Below are 22,353 nucleotides of genomic sequence, written 5' to 3'. Positions count from 1 at the left end.
TTTTTGTTCTCCTTCACCTAAAGCAGGAATAATTCAATGCTATGGGAACAGGAGTAATAGCAGGGCATGTGCTCATGGTTTCATGTTGACCTGGATGGGGAGAGGAGGCTGCTGGCACTAGCTCTCTGCATACTCAGAGGCTTACAGCAGTCCTTGCCTGCCTTCTCAATTAAACACAGTCAGGTTGGAGCAAAGTGGAGAAAGGGGTAAGGGAGACAGAGAGGGAGAGAAGGGAGACAGACAGAGACAGAGAGACAGAGACAGAGACAGAGAGAGACAGAGAGACAGAAAGAGACAGAGACAGAGGAGAATTTTGAATGTGCTTTTGAATGATCATTCATTTCCGACTTAGCAGCCAATGAAAGTCTATTTTTTCAGCACATGGTTAGTGGAACAGAAAGAGTCAGAGAATACCTGTGCATGATCTGAAATAGAAAGAAGAGTGCCTCTATTCCCCATCATCAGGCACTTCCAAAAATGAGCTCAACAAACATTCAAGCACTCAGAACAGATCCCTCATTGGCTAGTCCCTTCTCAAACTATTATGTGTCCTATATTGTGGTAGGTGCTAAAGATCCAGAGACAAAAACAAAATAGTTCCTACCCTCAAGAAGCTCGTATTCTCCTGAAATACTGAGCCTGCTATTATATTACAAATTTTATCTGACCAGAACAAAATCGAGCACTACTATGGACTCCCGGGGCAGCTAACTGGCACAGTAGATAGAGCTCTTGGCCTAGAGTCAGGAAAACTCATTCTCCTGAGTTCAAATCAGGCCTAAGACACTTACAAACTGTGTGACCTTGAGTGAGTCACTTCACACTGTTTGCTTCACTTTCCTCATCTGTAAAATGACCTGTAAAAGAAAATGGCAAACCACTCTAACATCTTTGCCAGAAAAACCCCAAATGGGGTGACAAAGAGTTGGATATGACTAAAACAACAAAAATGAACCCCCAAGTCCTGGACACGATGACACAGCCTAAGATCATGTCAGCTTGTATATATTACTGTGATATGTCTGGAATTACTGAGGCAGAAGCTACTTTCTCTTAGCTCTAGGTTTTCATTGAAAGATAATATCTGACCTAACTAGATGTTAAAATGTGATAGGTGCTTCACTCACACACTGGCCAACACTTATATGGCTCTTTAAGGTTTGCAAGGTACTTTACAAAGATTATGTCATTTGATATTAACAACAACCATAGGAGATAGGTGCTATTATTATTCCCATTTCACAGAAAAGGACCTGAGGCAAACAGAGAGTCAGTGACTTGCCCCAGGGTCACTCAGCTAGTAAGTTTCTGAGGCTGGATTTGAACTCAGATCTTCCTAACTCCTATTCTGGGACTGTATGCACTGAAGCACCCAGATACTTGTTGATTGTAACTTCCTTCTGTTATAAGTTCATGAAACAGGCATGACTCACTGTTCACTGTGTTCAGTTGACCAAAGGGGTTGTAACACACAGAATGGGCCCTTATGTGCTCAACCAACTTGGAATCTAACACCTGACAGTAAAGTTGGGAAAGATAACAAGTAGATTCTTGGAGTTCACTTATCTAATATCCATCCATTCATTCATTGATGAGAACTTGGAGGACCATGTTGGAAATACTGGATAAACAAATCTCATTTTATCCATTTGTAGGATTGTGATGTTCATTATTTCTATTAGAAAATTCAGTCACATATGGGAACCTATACTTGTCATTTAAAGACTAGAGCGTCATGGGGTGAAAACATGGAGAAGGCAGAAGGGGTGAGTCCACTGCCAAGTCTTCAGCATCCAAGAGTCAAACAGTAAAGCACTCAATAGTCTGAGAGCTCTTTCAAAGCTCGCTACCATGCTATCTCCTTCAGGAAGTCTTCCTTGATTCCTGCTCTCACTGGAGCTGGAAATACTCTTCCTTCCCCTGAATTCATATAACATATGTACATCTGTCATGATTTTATATTCTAATTCATATCTATTTATTAGTATTACTGAACTGAATTCTGGATTTCACATGTTGGGAAGGACATTGACAAGATGGATATCACCCAGAATAGGGCAACTATTATGGTGAATGGCCTTGGAAATATGCTATATGAGATCTAGTTGAAGGAACTTTATTTATACTGTGTACCAGAAAAAGAAAAGATCTGATGGGAAGTGCTGGATGATTGTCTTCAAGTAATGACAGGAACAGATATTGATTTAAGTCGTTCTGCTTGGTCCCAGAAAAGAGGACTGGGAGCAATGCATGTAGGAGTTAAAGAGACATGCTTAGATTAAATCTTAGCCTAAATCTGATGAGAACAATCCAAAAATCAAGTAGGCTGGATGCCTCCAGAAGTAATGAGTTCCTCATCACTGGTGGTCTTTAAGTGGAGGATATAAAAGATGTTGTAAAGGGGAAACTTGTTGGGGGGTACAAGTTGTATTATATATAGATGGTTCCTAGGGTCCTTTCCAACTCTGAGATGCTCTACTATACACACAGAATTTGGAGTCTAAAAAGAATCTAGAAAGATCATTTGGGCAGGGCTGCCTGCCCCTGAATACTTTCAGACCAAAATGATCTTAGCCACTGTTTTCAGCAAACAGTTCTGTGCATGCCCTGCATTTTTTATTGTAATTCCCTTCTCCAACATTGAACGCACAGATTCCAAAGTAGAGAAGGGGAGTGCTGCCATTACACTCTCCCTGATCACTGCCTCCACAGCCATGGGGGCTTATGATGACAATGGGGTACAGCAGAACTGTTCTCCATGGAACTGGAACTCTCCATGAATTATCCTTGATGTTAGTCATCATTCCGTTTCCAAGTCTTCCTCCCTCATGCACCAAAGGCCTATATGAAATGTTTCTCTGATACTCTCCTTGGTCATTTGGCATGATTGTCCTAATGGCCACAGCTGGCCACACTGGGGAAAGGGAATAACACAAACATTTATATCGCTGGTGGAAATTAAAGCAGTGGTACTTCTAAAGAATCCAAGTGGCGATTCAAAATACAAAACATCCTTAAATCCACTATTTGGAAGAGCAAGTGAGCATCTGTAAACCAACTAAGAAGCCAGGCATAAAATTTTGAGCTGCAAGGAACCCAAGACATCATCTAGTGCAACCCACTCATTTAACAGGTAACAAAAGTAGAGCCAACGCTGTAAATGACTAGTCCAAAGTCACACAGATAGGTAGCAAATCTACATGAAAATCTAGGTCTCCTGACCTCTCATCCAGCAACCTTTTCACTGCACCAAAGAGCTCCTGCCAAATATGTGAGAACCGGACCAGGATGAGCCAAGCTAAACTTGGAAGAGATGTGAACACCAGCCCAAAAAAGCCACAATATTCCTTGGGAAGCATTTCAATTCAATTCAGTTCAATTTGATCAGACTTTATGAAGCTCCACTATTGTGCACAGCCCTATAGTATGTTCTGGGAACACAAAGGTTTGTTGTTGTTTTTTTAAAGTCCCTGCCCTCGAGGAGCTTCTATTCAACCAGAGGGTAGGGTGGGGAAGGAGGTACAACATTTACTCCCATAAGCAAATATAATATGATTTGAAGAGGGACAGAGAATTAGCTGGAGTAAAATCACAAAAAGTTTTTGAAAGAAGGGCCTCCTCAGCTGAGAACTAAAGAAGGAAAATGAGGTAAAAGTGAGGAGAGAATACATTCCAGACATGAGAGACAGTCTATGAAAAGAAATGGGAATAAGAGATGAAATACCAAGTGTAGAGAACAACCAAGTTGGTCAGTTTGGCTGGAATATAAAGGCTAGCAACGTGAAAGCAACTTGGAAAGGATGGTTGGGACATGATTGTAAGGAGATTTAAATGCCATGTTTTTTCTGCTTCTTTTGAACATAACAAAATATTACTGTTGTTGTTGTTCGTCTTTTATTTCCTTTTTTTAATTTATGGAACAAAACAAGCATTGGCATAACAGAAAAATAAAAAGATGATTGCACATGAAATTACAAATCTCCTCTATACAACTTGTTATTCCTTTCAAATATACAACAAAATTATCATGTAAATTTCTTTTTTGTCCTTTTTTCTTCCTCCCTACCCTAGAAATGGCTATCATTAAGCACAAATAGATAGATATACATGTGTGTGTGTATGTACATGTATATGTATATATAACTATTCTATACATACCTCTATTTCATTTCTTTCTTCATTTTCAAAATGTACCAATAACATCACAGAGTGATGTCTTGACTTGTATGTGAATTGGATTTAAGTGAGGCAGAGTTTCACAAAGTTGTCAGTCTCACTCTCTCTTTCAGAGATATCAAAGTCCAGAGGCAAGATAAAAGTCAGGATGATTGGCGATGGCCCAAGATGCAGTGGATGACCTTGGCATCTTTGATGTCATACCAAGCTCTAAGTGCTCCACAGCACCTGCTTTAACCACCTTCATGGCCATTGGAACAAACTTTTCTCATCTACCCATTTTTCTGGGGCATGCTGCGGTAGACATCCCCCAAACCCACCAATGGGTTTCACAAAATATAAGTGACTGAGGTATAATAGGACATTATTGAAGAACTGATCAGTTTGTTATCTTTGTGATCTTAGGATGGTCAATTGACCTTGCTGGATCTCAATTTCTTCATCTGTAAAATGGGAGTAATGAAAGTATCTACCTGCCAGGGTTGTTGTGAGGAGGGTCAAATGAGATATTATTTATAAAGCAAATTTTAAAGTGTTATACAAATGCTATTATTGTTATTATCAAAAATTTTAAATGGTTCTTTCCTTCAAGGAGTTTACAATCTACTGGATCAGTAAAGCCCCTAATTCTAACATCACTAATAATTCTCTCTTTCCTCTGTTGAGGTCTCCCAGCCACGGCTTTCTATACTTTCTTAGCCTAGTCCTGCTCCTTCCTTAGTCTACAAAGTCAGACTGAAGCTGCCCCAGAGAGGAAAAATTAGAAAAAATAGGCATGAAAGAAAGTCCATCAGAAAATTTTGCCTGAAGACCCAGGATTGAAACTTCTACTAATGATTTGTGGCTTTATCCTTTGATAAGACCATTGAAAGAAAAATCAAATTCTCTATCCTCTACCAGTTTTTTATCTGAAATAGGATTATAGAATCATCAATTTAGAACTGGAAAGAATCTTAGAGACCATCAAGTCCGACCTCCTCATTTTGTAGATCATGAAATTCCATCTCCAAGAAGTTGGGACTCGCTCTATTAAGTCTCTGAATCAGGACTTGAACCTGAGGCTTCCAGACTCCAAGGAACAGTGCCCTACTTCTCACTTTTGCCAGCTTCTTCCTCACTCTTCTGATTTTGTTTTTTATCCTTTTTTATTTTGTAATTTTTTTTTGCTTTGCCCAATGGCATGATTGCAGCTCCTGATTTTTTTATTCATTTAATAAATAATAAATTCTTTTCCAACCTCTCATTTTTATTCTATGTATATCTTTTGTTTTATAGGTGTTTCTTGTAAGCAATAGATGGTGGTTTTGTTTTCTTATGAACTCTGTCAGTCTTTGTGTTGTTGTTGTTTTATTGGATGGTTTGTTCCATGCATTTTTAAAATTGTGAGTTAGGTTTTTATTTTCCTGCATTTATCTCTAATATTATGAAGTTGTTATTGTTTTTCCAAATGAGAATTTTTCCCTCTTCCTCTATAAGCTTTGTTTCTTTGATTATTTTAGCTTAATTTTAAGTCAAGAGTTTACTTTCATAGGCTCTCTTCCCCTCATCATAGAGTTCATTTACCTCTCCCCCAACCCCTTTTGTTACCCCTTTCCCTAATTTTGGACTTTTGCTTATCTCATTTATTCTTTTTTCTTTCTTCTTTTTATTTGGTTATTTAGTTATTTTCCTCCAAATTAAGTAGTCCAATAGAATATTTCTCCTTCACCTCCCCTTCAACTTGTACCATTCAATAGTTGTTTTTTTATGTCATTTTCTATACCCTTTCTAAAACCATTTCTTCCCTCATGATCTTAATTATTTATCTTCCCTGTCTATTTTAGACTTTTACTCTTTGATTCACGGCCCTTATACTTCTTAAGTCCTTCTTTGATCTCCATATGTCTCATAGAATTAAAGATGCTAAGGTACTAATCATGGGCTTCCTCTTCTAAACAGTTTCTATATTATTGCCTTGTAGATCTGCTCCTGATCCCTTTTTTCTGCTATGTTTCACTCTTAGAAATACCAGTTCTTTTTTCTTAATTATTTAATGCTTTCCCCAAGTGCATGTAAAAACAATTTTAACATTCATTTTTTTTATTTTGAGTTCCAAATTCTCTCTTCCCCTCATTGAGAAGGCAAGCAATTTGATATAGGTTATACCTGTGTAGTCATGCAAAACATACTTCTATATTAGTCATGTTGCAAAAGAAAACATAGACCAAAAAAACACAAGAAAAATAAAGGAGAAAAAAGTATGCTTCAATCTGCATTCAGACTCCATCAGTTCTTTCTCTGGGGATGGATAGCATTTTTTCCTAAGTCCTTTGGAATTATCTTGGATCATTGTATTGCAGAGAATAGTTGTCATTCATAGCTGATCATTGTACACTGTTACTGCGTACACTGTTCTCCTGGTTCTGTTCACTTCACATCAGTTCATGTAGGTCTTTCCAGGTTTTTCTGAGAGTATCCTTCTCATCAAGAAATACCAATTCTTACAAGAGATGGTTGAAACTTTCCTATGTCCTTGATTGTATAGTTCATTATAAGTCTTTGCCCTCCTTGTGATCATTTTTTTCTCATTTGCCATGGAATCTCCTCTCTGGGTTCAAGATGTCACGTTCTTTTGGATATCAGTTGCCCCCAGGAGCTCTGACTCACTTTCTCCTGGGAGAGATGAGTTGTCACTCTAAGCATCAAATTACTACAAATTACATCCATTCTAAGAGCCCTATTTCCCTTTATAAAATGCTTCACTTACTCCCAGGGAATGTTCATCAGTGGTATCCCTTCCAACACTGAAAGGAGATTTCCCCCGTTTCAGTCATGGGCTTCCTCTTCTAAACAGTTTCTATATTATTGCCTTGTAGATCTGCTCCTGATCCCTTTTTTCTGCTATGTTTCACTCTTAGAAATACCAGTTCTTTTTTCTTAATTTTTTGTTTCCTCATCTATTTTCCCATAGGCTACCGTCTTCTTAAAAGACTGCAGGAGTTATTTTCCTTTGTTGTTAATTAGCCTTGGACTTGATTAGGGTACATTACATAGTTTCCTTGATCTTCCTCCTCCCCTTTCCTTTTTTTATGCATTCTCTTATCCTATAGTTTAGTCCCACAAAAATAAGAATTCATCTGTAGGTGGAGCATTATGAGGTTTAGTCTGTGATATTTCAGGCCTGTTGCTCCAACCTTCATTATTATTTTAATTAACTTTCACCCTTGTTTCCCATAGGAAACCTGTAAATTGTCCCTCTGTTGCTATTCTATTGTTGTCCTTGGTTGCTGCATTTGCTTACCTTTCTCAGATTTCTGGTGTCTGGGGTGTTTAAAAAGCAAATATTTTATTCAGTTCTAATTTTGTTTCTAGAAATGCTTTGAGAGCCTCTTTTTTATTGAACATCCATCTTTTTTCATTAATGGTTAGGCTGAGGTTTTCAAGGTATGTCACCTTGGGATGCATATTGAGCTTCTTGCTCAACAAAACATATTATTTTATCCCCCCCAGAGGTTTCTGGCGAGTATAGAAGAGTCTTATGCTATTCAAATTTCCTCTCATTTACATTTGAAGGTCTCTCTCTGGTCACTTAGAGAATTGTTGTTTGTCATTAGAATTGTTAAATTTAATCACTATATATCTTAGAGTTTTCAGCACAGGGTTTTTTCTGGAGGTGATCTGTGGATTTTTTCCTTTGATTGGCATTTTGTTTTCTGTGTCCAGAAGTTCTGGGGAAGTTTCCTATATTTGCTTGCATGTATTGTTCAAGTATATTTTTTTTAAATTGTATTCTTCTGAGAGACCTGCAATCCTTAAATTATCTCTAGGCATCCTACTTTTGAGATCAGTACACTTTGTTTGGATGGAGATCATGTTTTCTTTTAGTATTATTTCTTTTTGCTTCTCTTCCATATTGCCCTTTACTTCTATGTATTTGTCTTTCCAATAAGTTACTCTCTCTTTTATTTCTTTGGTAAAACTCACCACTATGGATTCAAGTTTTTCAATTATTTCTTGCATATAGGCCCTAATTTTTGTTTTCACAATTCTCATTTCTCCTTTAAAACCACTCAGAAACATCCTGCTATGTTCCATGTTCTCTTAGGAATTCCCAGGATCCTGTACTTTATCAAGTGTTTATTCATTTTTCTTTGTCTTTCAAAATAACTAGATTCTTTTAACTGATCTGGACTATATCTTCCCTTCTGTTATTAATATCAGCTCTATGGTTTTATCTGCTTATGTTAAAAGCCTTTAACTGAGTTTTCTTACTTTTGAAATACTTAACAATTCTAGTTTTTTTTTCCCTTATGAGTTCCCCTTTTGTTCACGTGACTCCTTTCCTTTTGATTGTGATTTCCCTGGTGGCTGGACCTCAAAACCATCTCTGCCTCCTCCCACATTGGGCAGTACATATTTCACTGACCTCAATATCTGCCTCAAATGACTTGAGGAGGGGGGCAGAACTGGTTCTAGCTGGATGCTGTATCCTTTTCCTCAGACTAAGCAGCATGTCACAGAGCCACACACATGTGTTCTGCCCCATTCCCTCTGTTCTCCCACTATCTGGCTGAGTTCTGCTGCACCATATAGTGCTGCCATACTACTATCCCAGCCAGAACAAGGTTCTGCCTGTTAGATTCCCACAGAATTTGATACAAAGGAGTGGTTGAGATGAGCTCTGTTGCAAGCCATGGATGAGCTTATGCAGTCTCGCTAACATGATAAGTAGCAAGAGGGGGGCTGCTGAATAAACATGTTAAATGTTAGGGATTAGCTTTTACTGCTATTAGTTCACCAGATTTTTTTACTTTATTATGGTTCTTGGTGTGCTAGACAGTGGAGACAGTTGAAATTATTTTATCTCTTACATATTATTCATATTTTGGAGAGGTCTGAGAGGTCATGAGGATGAGAGAAAATATCTGCTCCTTTATCTTGTTGGTCACATGATCTTACCCTCCTAATTTCAAAATTCGGCAAAAATTAATTTGGGGCTAGGGGGCTCTGACTTATCCCTTTCCTTTCTCTGCCTTAGCAGCATGGTATTCTGACATACTATTCCTGTAATGCCTCAATGGCTGTTTGCTGTATTTTACACCTTGTATTGTCTCTTACCTCATGTGTAATTACAGAAGCTCTTGAAAACAATTAGGAATTCCACAGCATGGAATCCATTCCTATCACATGATTATCTCCTTGGCATTCCCAAAGCTTAAGTTCGTGCTAAGTCAGACACAAATTCCACACTTGGGTGAGTAATGTTCAAGTTCTGGAATCCATAAAGCATGGTGAATTTGAAGTGACAGAGGGCCACCATAGCTTGCAGGAGACAACATGGTTAAATAGCAAATCTACAAGCATCCTTCTCATAACTCAGGAATGTGGCCAGGATCTCTCTGTGCCCTAATGTTTCTATCCAAGGCTCTGAAATACAGACAGCCTAGCAGTAGTCATGCTCAGTATCAAAAGACCACACATGTAAGATGGAGAGACAAGAAGGACCCACCCAGACAAGAGTTCTACAACAAACAAAAATGAGGCAACTAGAAATGGAGCCAAAGAAATCGAGTCAGCTTTGAGTAACAACGTATGAGTGCTGTTGGTCAAAAACACAACAGCGGGCCAATCAGAATGAGATATAGTCACTTACCATGAGAGAAGGCCATACAATATATCAGTATGGACCTTGTACCAAAAGAGCAGAAGACATATCTACTGTGTAGAGGATGGAGACTGAACCTGTGATTTATTGGTATAAGGAACCCCCAGGTGAGGGGAAACTCCCTCTATCAATACAGGTTGGCATTTTCTCTTCTCTACAACTTGTAGTCTTAGATGCCTATAGCACTAAGATGTTCAGTGACTTGACCAGGATCACACATCCAGGTTTTCCTGTCTTCTAGACCAGCCTTCTATCCACTGTGCCATGCTGCTTCTTGTGCTACATGTGCTGTATATGGAAAGAATTACATGTACTGCAAAACACAGACATATAGCATGGATGCTTTGTATATGAACCATCAATGAACACTGAAGGATCTCTGTGCCTAGCACTGATCTCTCAACATGGCATGGAAAGGATTCTGTGTTCTTGAAGAACATGCCAAGGGAATGTTAGTATTAACAGTTCTTACCAGACTGGAGAGGCTAGGATTATAAACCTAGCAGTGGACTGTATGTCTTTTTGCCGAAGACCACGTTGGCTGAATGCAGAGAGGCTCAGCACCAGAAGCTTGACTGCAAGGGAATGAAATGTTTGGTCATAGAAACTGAGTCATAAAGAGTTGTGATCTTCATCAGTGGAAGGATTACTGATACTAACAAATCCATGGATCTCTGGAATAGTAAATAAATGCATACAGAGGACTGTGCTCAGAACTGGAGGATATACAAAGGTAAAAGAGGCAAAGACCCTACTGGGGCTCATGATCTAGAATAAGATGGCACTAATTATCCAACTCAAACAACTTTTGAATCTTTTTTCCAGTAGCAAGGAGGAGTTTGCACTGACTCAACCATACTTTCTCACCTGGTTTCCCTTATGAATAGGCCCTTGGGTTTGGGGATCTAGTTGGTGTCTGTACATAGACTAGAGAAAAGCTAAGTGATACATTATAAGAAACAAGCCTATGGCCTCTTTAGCTTCTCACTCTAACAAACTCTGCCAATATGTCACAGATTCACACTAACCACACCAGCAGTAACAGCAACTGTAACAATAAAGAAAAATAGCATACGATAACCTTGTAATGAGTCACATTGACAAAGGGGATAAATGATGCAAAACTAGTTTATGATCCAAAAATAATTCCTTTTTATAATAAGTGATGAGGTTTTCTTCCTCTAGGGAAGATTCCTTTTGATTATGTTCTGCTTAGATGAACATTAAGGCAAGTAGATTCATTTCTAATTTAGAATTGAAAAAAGTCTACGTTTTATAGCCCATGTTAAGTCTGAGGTCCCATTCAATTCAACAAACATTTCAAGTGTCTACAGTGTACAAGAAACTGTATTGTTTCCTGTCCCCATCCTCAAGAAGCTTACATTTTTGGGGTAAGAGATGGAGAGCAAGGATGCAATAATACGAAGTCCTTAACCCTAGTTCCTAAATCACTGATCACAATTAGATAGAGCTTGTGACATATCACTCCCTCACATCCTGGATTCTCCAAGAATTTAGCAAAATGAAAAAAAAATGTTGTATTTGGAGTCAAAGGACAAGGGTTTAAGTTCCATCTCTACTATTTTCTTTCTGTGTGATCTTAGACAAGTCACTTCACCTCTCTAGTCCTCAGTTTCTTTATATCTCAAATGAAGAGGTTAGGCTAGAGTGTCTCTAAGACCCCTTCCAATTTTAGATCTATGATACTCATCTATGATATTGCAGTTCCTGGAGTCCTACTTTGCCATAGGGTAAATGCCATTGATGCAAGTAGCTATCCAGCACTCAAGTGCTGACCTCTTCTCCTCTCTTGCCTCTAATTTGCCATAATCTACTCTGAAACTTTTTGAATATATCTTCAGCATTCACTTTTACCAGAAGACAACAAAGGATGTTGCCTCTTAGCCTAATGGAAAGCCTTAGAGAAACACAATGCAGAAGGGCAGGTGAGGCAAAGAGTCATTTGATTGGGGGGGAGGGAGGGGAAGAGAAGTGTCAGGAGAAGGGAAAAGAATGATATATCCTTTTCTATAATCAGTGAAACACTGGTGAATAGATTGAGCAAGTTCTTTATTGAGTGCTTTTAATCACCTGGCTCAAATCAATATCCCTTTCAAGGAGTGTGAATTAATTCTCTAAACAAACAGCTAATGCCTTTGGAACAGATGCCTTCAGCATTTACTCACTCTGGCTTCCTGGTGGTGAAAGTGTGATAAAGGGCAGCTTAGGGACTAACCCAGAGGAGGACAGGTAAGCTTGAAAATAAATGAAGAAATAGGAAGAAAAAGACTTGACCAGTAGAATAAAAACATTATTCCACGCTTCACCTTCAAAGAAAGTTTTCTACTTTAGTTTCAACCACCCACCCCCTAGAAATGGTTTAATTCAAACATAGATGCCCACAAGAGTGACAATACCAAATCCAGAAATACAGTTCTGCTACTTTGCTGAGGACCTTATGAATAACACTATTATTTGTGTTCATATTATGTTATTTTATTATATTATTTGTGTAATATGGGGACAACTACTATTGTCCCCATATTACAGCTGAGGAAACTGAGGCTTGGGAAGTTCAAAGTGGTAATAATAATGTAGTCCTTATTTTGCAGACTAGTGCTGATCAAATGAGGTAACATACATAGATACGGAGAAAAAAGATGGAGATATTTTCCTTCTTGATGGAAGGTTTTTAAGCCTTTATATTGAAAATAGAATGAATAGACTCTGCTTGGTACCTTGAGTGAATTTAATGGTGGAACTATGTTCCCTGAAGGAAAAGGCACCTGCACTTACAGTCATGGTTAGCATCGACTCTGCCTGTGACCTCTCACACCCAAAACATTGTAGTCATTTATATCTTTGTGTTGTTGCTGATTACATTGGTAATACATTTTATAGCTAACACTTTAATATTGAATTTATCAAAGACATTAGGGGTTTTGATATATAGAGACATGTGAGGAACTATTCGTGATGAAGGAGGTTTCTCAAGTTTACCAAACTAGTAGAGGAGATGTGAGAATGGAGGACTACTTGTCTCCAGAAGTATACACACAATAACAATTTGAAAATCCTGAGATCTGTATGTAACATGTACACATGCCTTGAAAAAGATCACACCCATAACAGATACCCTTGCTCAGTGGAGACCTATTGTAGTTTTTAAAGCAGTCACCTCCTCCTCTGATGTCTTCCTGGGAAGCCAGATCAAGGTATAGAAGTGACTTTGAGCTCTTTAATCAACCAATCAACAGGTATTTATCAAGTGCCTACTATGTACCAGGCACTGTGCTCGACACTAAGGGATGGAAAGACAAAACTGAAAGATTTCCTGCCCTCAAGGAATTTAAATTCAGGAGGAGAGTTAGGATATAAGTGTACATATATAAGCATCTACAGTATAATTGTGGGGAGGCACTAACAGCTGGGGGATCAAGAAAGGCCTCGTGAAGGCCATGCCACTGGAGGGGTGGAGCTAAGGAATGGAAAACCTTCTAGAATTCATCAAGCAATTGACCGTATGTCTGTCATCCAAGAACCATCTGGTCCTTGGATTCAGAGAAATCCATCACCAGGCAACCCCTCAATCATTCTAACTCTTGAAAACTGTCTACTTATAGAGTGGTGGGATCTTGACTTATTATATGTGTTCTAGACCCCTCCTCAGAATCATGTCTGTAAATGCATAAAATGGATAGGATTACAAAGGAAACCAATTATATTGGAATGTAGCTATCAAAATACTTTAAGACAAGTTCGTGGACCCCCAGGTTCAGAGCCACTGTAGAGACATTCCTATCTGCATTACCCACACTGATAAAAATATTGACTTGAGATCTTGTATCGAACTTCCCAAAGTCCTAAGGCCAAAGGGATGAAACTTTCACTTAGAAAAAAAAGAGGCCACAGAGTTTGTATTTTTCCTCTCCAATCATTCTCTTCCCTTTCATTTTAATGGGGAGAGATGCAGATGAACATTCTAGGGATCAGCCAAGCTCAACCTAAGTCCAGGGTGAACACTATTTTTTTTTCAAACTGAGTTGAGTTGCTCTGCTGAATAATGGAAACTGCCATCAACATTACCAACAAAGACTATTGAGTCAAAGTGATGTGTGTCTCCATCCGAAGTGTGAGAGGGAGAGGTCAAGGCATGAGGGACGAGCCCAGAGCTGGGAACAAGCTTCTCCAAATGGCCTCAGGGCCCTAACAAATGAGAGCCTGCCAGTAAAAGACTTGGTGCCTCTTCCTCCACATCTAAGAAGATTTTGGTCACTTACTTTTTTAAAATGCTGCAGCTTGGACACAAATATGCAAATTCTTTAATTAGCTCAGCCACTTTTATGTCAGTTTCCCCTGACTTTCTAGCTCTCTGACTTTCTCAGCAGGGTTGGCAGGAAGGGGAAGGAGGAGTCCCTCAAATTTTACAATCCCAACTTGAGTATTGTCATGGAAACCATTAGTCACTAAATTAACCAGCCCCCTGAATTAGCTAAGGGAAAGTGGTTATTGATCTGACTTTGCCATGTGGGGAAAGGCACATTCTCTTTTATGATTAACCTTTTCAGGTGCTTTGCTTCCTATCCTGCTTCCTAAACATTTCTTATCTCTGTGGAACCATAACTCAAGGCTAATTAAATTTTATCAAGGGTTACAGGGGGACAAACCATTGTTAGTGTTTTTCCATTAAAAAGAATAAAATCATTCATTTGTTTAAAAGATATTTATTGAGCTCCAACTAGATGTGAGTTACCAGATAGATGGAAAGGGGACAAAAAATGAATAATACATGATCCCTGACATTAAAGAGCTTGTTGTTGTTGTTGTTAATTATAATAACTAATATTGATGGTGCACTTTAAGGTTTGTAAAATACTTTACATATATTATCTCATTTGGTTTTCACAAGAGCACTGTAAGATAAGCCCTATCAAGAGGTAGGGGCATCAGAGTCAGAGGACTTGGGTTCAAATCCTGCCATTGGTGATGCTTACTACCCATGTGACCTGTAAAATATGAGAGGGTTTTCAGTAAATGAGCTCTGAGGTCTCTTCCAAATCAAGTTCCCTTTCCCTGAAAGCTGGAAGGGACCTTGGAAGTCATTTCTTATAGCTCTCTCATTTTACAGATGAGAAAACTGAGGCCCAGAGAGTTAGATGACTTTTCCAAGTAAGAGCAGAGCCAGTTTCAAATTCAGATAGTCCAACTCAAAGCCCAGCTCTCTTTCTAAGTCAGGACTGATGAGCCAATGAGTCAGTGATTGGGGTAACTTCCAGGTAGAAGGGACAAGTTAATCCAGCCTGGGTCAGAGAATTCAGCTGTGCATGTTGTGAGGAGAGGGAGTATAATTCAAAAAATCAGAGCAAGCCAACCACCAGAGTGTTTGTGTGGCACCACCCCCCAAGGAGCTTAAACACCAAACTGGGTAAACCAATTGCCAATAAGAGAATTCAGAACCCAGATGATCCATTAGATATTACACAGTCAAAATACAGGGAGTTTTAAGAAGATGGACATCTCAACCTGATTCACCAAAGTTGGAGACTATTTATTGTGGTAGTTTATATGTTCCCATTCCTGGCCAATCTGGATTTGACAGTGTGATCATAGGTGGGGTTCGGACTCATCCAACCTAGCTGAGTTGTGTGAACCCCCGTTCACACCATGCCCACTGCCTAGCTACTATTCATACCACACCACCCACTATAGAGAGTTCTTCATAGGTTTCCATGCCCACACACTAATCTAGCCAACTTCAGTAGCTTTGCCTAATCGTTATTCCTAAAAAGCACATCTAGTTTAGATAAATGGAGATATCTTCTAATTATCAAAAGTAAGGACAAAATCCTGATTAGTCTAGATGGAAGCATAGTAGTGACATTCTAAAGCATCTCTACACACACACACACACACACACACACACATGCATGCACACACACACCAGTCATCAGTAAGTCATCTCCAAGGAAGGGATCTTATAAAATGATGCAATTCTTCATTCCAATGAAGTTATTGATTCCCTTTAAAAAGACACTCAGCAGGATAAATGACCCCTCATTATCTCGTCACCAGACTCCTTGTGTTTTTGAGTCCCAAATAAGTCTGACATACCTTGCCTGTGAGTCCCTTGAATCAATAGACATTGCTTCATAATGGCAGAAAATTATCATGTCAATAAAAAATTGACCATGATGAAAACACCAAACTCCTTAGATGACAATGAGATCCTCACCCAGGAAATAACAAAGGGAAGACAGACCTAAGCCAAAGATGTTAACTTATGTGTCCAGGAAGGCCACAAGGAACTATACAAAGGGAACCAAAAGGGCTTAACTAACCAGAGACACCCTTTAAAGGCACCAAATGATATGAAGCAAGGTCACACTGTCTTGAGTCAGCATGGAGTATTTTTTTAACTCCATTGATGACCCTTATGATTGACAAGCATCCAGCATGAGGTCATCCCTGCAGTTACATTACATTTTACAAATGAGGAAACTGAGACTGGGGAGGAGGTTAAGTGACTTGCTCAGAGTCACATATCCATTAAGTGCCTTAGGTCAAATTTGCTAACAAAGCTGGCTGGGAACTGGAGATATCTTATACCCAAGTCACTGCAGCTATCTTTCTGATGCTTCACCTTGCTCTCACAGATATAGTGCTTTAAGCTAAGTGGGTAGAAGACTGGATCTGGAGTCAAGAAGTCCTCAGTTCAAATTTGACCTAAGGCACTTAATGGCTATGTGACTCTGAGCAAGTCACTTAACCTCCTCCTCAGAAAATGAGGTCATCCCTGCAGTTTTAAGATCTGTATGGTCCTCCTTTGATAACCTATGTTTAAATGCCCCATTCCATTCTAAAAAGATCTTCTATTCATGGTAGGATTATTTGATGTCATCAAGAAGGAAAAGGTATGATACGGTTACAACACTACAGAGAATTCTCAGTAAAGGAGCAGGGAAGTGTGTAAACATTCAAGTCTCAGAGGGAAGGCACTCGGCAGGGAGGAAGCCTAGTACTACAGAGTATCCAGAGACTAATCCACCTAAGAAGAGGACTTGTGATGCCACTTTGCCAATCCATTGCTTCTTGTTATTGTTATTTGTCCTTCGTTCTCAAGGAGGACCATGACGTCAAGATATGAACAGATGGACAGATTGATAAGATGTTTCTGTTAAGCCTCATTCTACTGATATGTTCAGGTTTTCCCTGGAACCAAATGGCAGTGGTGTCCATTTTCAATCCATTGTTATGGAGAGCTGGATATGTGTACGATATGATGTAAGACACCATCCCTGAAAAACTCCTATGCTAACAAAGCTGGCTGGGAACTGGAGATATCTTATACCCGAGTCACTGCAGCTAAAGGGGGCAGCTAAGTGGTGCAATGGATAGAGCTCCAGCCTTGGAGTCAGGAGGACCTGAGTTCAAATTGGACCTCAGACACTTGACACTTACTACCTGTGTGACCCTGGGCAAGTCATTTAACCCCCATTGCCTCACTCAAAATAAAATAAAATAAAATAGCCCAAAAAAAAAAAAGGTTTTCCTCACAATGAATTAATAAGTATTCTACAGAATTCAAACTCCTTGAGGGCAAGAATTATTTGTTATTTTGGTTTTTAACTACCCAAAACCTTGCACGAGTTCAATCTTTTCAGTCATGTCCAACTCTTCATGACCCCATTTGGGATTTTCTTGGCAAAGATACTAGAGTGGTTTGCCATATTCTTCTCCAGCTCATTTTACAGGTGAGGAAAGTGAGGCAAACAGAGTTAAGTGACTTGCCCAGGGTCACACACCTAGTAAGCATCTGAGACCAGATTTGAACACAAGTCTTTCTGGTTCCAGGCCCAGCACTCTGTCCACTGCACCATCTAACTGCCCGGTGCCTTACATAGTACTTGGCACATAGTAATAGTTTTAATTAATGCTTGTTGAATGTGGTAGAATGAATTATTATGCATTTAATTGCGTTATGAATTGAATTATCATGAATTATCATCATTGAGAAATCTCATCATCCTGCAAGACTGAATCAGTATGGTTATTCGCATCTCATCAGTACTCTCTGCCCTTCTGATTAGACCCTTTGATTAGAGGGGGGAACCATGAGCTCCAAAATCTCATTTAAGGAGGGAGCCCAAGACAGTCATATCCTTATCTCCCACTAGCTGTACTGCTTTTGGATTTCTGTGGATCATGCCCTTGCAGCATATATCTTCTCCCTCTCCCACTTCCCAGCTTCCTTTTGTCTGTTGTTTTCCCCCCATTAGGTTTTAAGCTCCTTGATGGCAGGGACTGTCTTTTATTTGTATTTATTTCCCCAGCTCTTAACACAATGTCATGTATGTTTGTTGTTATTCAGTCATTTTAGTCATGTCCGAGGCTTTGTGACCCAATTTGGGGTTTTCTTGGCACAGATACTGGAGTGATTTGCCATTTCCTTCTCTTGCTCATTTTATAGATGAGGAAACTGAGGTACACAAGGTTAAATGACTTGCCCAGGGTCACACAACTTGTAAGTATCTGAGGCCGAATTGGAACTCAGGAAGATGAGTTCTCCTGACTCCAGGCCCAGCACTCTATCCACTGCACTATAGCTGCCCCATGCAAATAGTAGCTGCTTAATAAATGTTTATTGACTATTATTTTACAGGTGAAGAAATATCCTTACAGAGCAACTGAGTCGCTCATGATCTTACAGGAATATCAGTACTTGGATTCATCGTTAAATGCCCTGACTCTAAGCCCAATACACTTTCGACTCTGCCAAGCTACTGGCCCCTTACCATGCTCACTATTGCCAGACTAACGTTTCTACGACATTGATGTCTTCCCATCACAACTCTGGCCCTAATCCTGCCTATGCTCCCTGACACCTGCTACTTCAAGTCTGACAATTCTTTAAGGCAGCGCTGACTTTGTCATCAGAGGGCCTGGGTTTAAATCTAGTCTCTGCTGGTTACTAACCGTGACCTAGGGCAGGTCAACTAACTTCTCACAGGGCTTCAGTTTCCTTAACTGTAAAATGAACAACTTGGACTCAGTGACCTCGTGGATCCCTTTAAGCTCTAAATCTAGGATCCGGTGACAATCTGGGCCCATCCTACCTTTGAACCTTGATCCCAATCATTCCCCAGAAAATGAGTTTTCCTTCAGTTGGTCTAGTCTTGTCCTTAACTTACATATACAACTCATTCACTATCTCACTTCTAAGACAATGTATACAAGGCACTTTGTAAACTTGTAAGTAATCAAATAAAGTAATAAGTAATTGGAAGTAATTATAAATTACTTATTTATAAATTATAATTTAAAATCATAATTAATAATTTATGAATAATAAGTTACAAAAAAGTAAATGCAAATTGTAAGTAATAAAATAAAGTGCAAAGGGAGGGGTGGGGGCAACTAGGTGGTACAGTGGAAAGAGTGGAGTCAGGAAGACTCTAGTTCAAGTGCAACCTCAGACACCTCTTCGTTGTGTGACCTTGGGCAAATCACTTAACCCTGTTTGCCTCAGTTTCCTCATCTATAAAATGAGCTGGAGAAGGAAGTGCAAACCACTCCAGTATCTGTGCCAAGAAAACCCCAAATGGGATTACAGAGAATCAGACACAACTGAACAGCAGCAAGGGACAGGAGAGGAGGGTGAAATGGATTTTTTTTCAGCCTGGAATACTTTCTCTGTTTCCATTCAATTCTATTCAACAATTATTGAGCCCCTGTTTTTTAGTACTAAGCACTGAAGGAGATAGAATGTTTCTATTTTTTAAAAATCTCTTCCCTTATGGAGCTCACAGTCTTACTAAGGGACCCAAGAGGTAAACACAATAATATACATGACAGCTGCAAACTAGTTGCTATCTGAAGTCTGAAACAGAATGAGTGGGTGGCTTAAAAGCATTTATTAAGTGCTACGTGCTAAACACTTTGTCAAACATGGTGATACAAACAGAAAAACAAGAGAATCCCTGCCCTCAAGGCCATGACCAAAGTCACTCCAGAATAAGCTCATTTTCCATTTCAAAGCCATTACTAGCTTGGAAAATCTGAGAGATGCTGTACATAGAGTTTACCTAGATTTTAGCAAGTATTTGACAAAGTTTCTCATGATCTTGATGTGGGAAGATGTCTGAGATTCCATGATTCAGTGAAATTGAATTTATTTTACTAAACATTTCCTAATTCTCCAGTGTTTCAAGTCTGTGCCATGCGATTAGCACTTAGAATCATCATTTTAGTGGCAACTAGGTGACTCAGTGACCTGGAGTCAAGAAGACCCGAGTTCAAATCTGGCCTCAGACACTTACTAGCTGTGTGACCCTGGGAAAGTCACTTAAACCCAATTGCACCCACCCCCCAAAAAAAATCATTGTTTAAAGCTGGAAAGGATCTTGCAGACCTTCTGGCCCAAACTTCTTAATTTGCAGATGATGAAACTGAGGTCTAGGGAGATTAAGTGACTGGCCGAGGTCACCCTGGTATCAAATGGGCAAGGAGCATCCCCTGACTCCAAGTCCATCACTCTCTGAATTCTGAGCATCTCTGTGCTTTTCTCTGATTGTTTTATGTCATCATCACGATCGTCATCAGGAAGCAGTTTTAAGTGCTTATGATGTACCAGGGAAAGAAGAATAAAAACACAGTCACTACTTTCACGAAACTCGTATTCTAATGGGGGGGAAACAACATACAAACAATTATCTACCTATAAAATATAAGATAGATATATACAGAGGAAATGGGAAGTAATCTCAGAGCAGAGGCACTAACATGGGGGGAGGGGAGAAGGAGGGAGAGACTGAGGAAAAACCTCTTGAAGAAAGATGAATTTGAGTTGAGTCTTAAAGGAGCCAGGGAAGTACATCTGAAGAGCAAAGATCATATCTTACATTTCTTATCTATCCCCCACAGTGCTTACCACAGCAGACACATAACAAAGGCCCACAAAATTATTTACAAATTCTCTCATATTCTCTCTCTCTCTACACACACATACACACCACACACTTTTTTTAGGAATACAATGAATTATTAAAGAAAAGAAAATACATTAGAAATTCTAGATTCTAATAACCTTGCCACTGATTTCCAGTAACTGTAGATGAACAACTGTTTCTTGGTAAATAATAACAGCTAATATTTGTGTAGCACTTTGAGGTTTACAAAGTATTTTACATATATTATCTCATTTGATCCTCCCAAGTGCCCTGTGAGTTAGGTGCTATTATTATCATCCCCATTTTACAGATTAGAAAACTGAGACAGAAAGAGGTTACTGGTTTGTTACTAAGAGTCACATACCCGCTAAGTGTCAGAGGCAGAATGTGAACTTAGGTCTTCCTGACACCAGGTTCTACAATTTCAGAGATTCAGAAAAGTGGCCAAAGATCATGGGAGGATCATGACCTACATGTTCACAGTATCCTCATTTTTATAGTGATAATATCAGAGAAGGCTAGGAGGAAGAACGTAAACTAAGGCAACTAACACTCCACTTCCTGCCCCTACTCTACAAGGACTGTAACCATTCACTACTTTTCACTGGATCGTTGACATTTAGGTGATTCCATTAATTGGTATGAACAGTAATTGGGTACTCTGCCCTTTTTGGGACCTGGGCTTCCTGGAGCCACAGAACTTCCTTAAAGAATTTCAGAGGGCTATAGATCCATAGCCCTGGTACCAGAACTAGCTCTGGGGTGGAGAACGTGGGGAGGGTGACCTGTCCGTGCTCCACTAACACCCAGAATGACAGTGTCATCTTTTTGTTTTCCTTGGCCTCATTGTTTCTCCTTTTGGGAACCAAATTATAGCCTCATAAAACAGCAGGAATGCCTCTGAAATTGCTTAAATACAGTAATGATTGAGCCCACAAAGTGCTGCACTAATTGAATTGCTTTATTGCAACAAATTTTGCAATACAAGGGAAATAAAAATGCCAGTTTCCCTCCTTGATGAAATGACGTTCTCCCTTTCCGTTGAGTCAATTCCTTACTCGGAGGCAGAGATCTCGCGTCTGGGACAAAGACTTTCCTCTCCTCTAGAGCTACTTCATTCAAACAAAAAACAAAAACAGCACCTGCTGAGCACATACTAAGCGCAAGATACCGTGGAAGTCTCTGAGGGGAATGAACAAGTTTTCCATCCCTGCAGAGCATGCAGTGTAGTTGGAGAGCTACATAAGATATCTATCTAATCATTCAATCAATTAACAAGGAATTACAAGCACCTTTTATATGCTAAGCACTAAGCAAATACAAAAGTGAGGTAGTCCTTGAGGTCAGGGGGCTCAAATGGGAGGGGTGGGAGATGACGGTGTACACAGATAAATAAATATAAGCCAATTGCAACATTGATTCAAAGTAATTCCGGGGTGGGGGGGATGGGAAACACTAGCAACTGAGGAACTCATGAGAGTCCTCTTAAAGGAAATGAGCTGAGACCTAAGACCATAGGAACATAGAACTAAAGCTTAGAAGGAACTTTGGAGACCACCTCATCCAACTTCCTCATTTTACAAATGA

The sequence above is a fragment of the Vombatus ursinus genome, unplaced genomic scaffold (assembly GCF_900497805.2).
Source record: "Vombatus ursinus unplaced genomic scaffold, bare-nosed wombat genome assembly UNPS02014822.1, whole genome shotgun sequence".
Classification (NCBI taxonomy): domain Eukaryota; kingdom Metazoa; phylum Chordata; class Mammalia; order Diprotodontia; family Vombatidae; genus Vombatus; species Vombatus ursinus.
The sequence above is the reverse complement of the archived record's forward strand: the minus strand, read 5'-3'. Positions refer to the sequence as shown.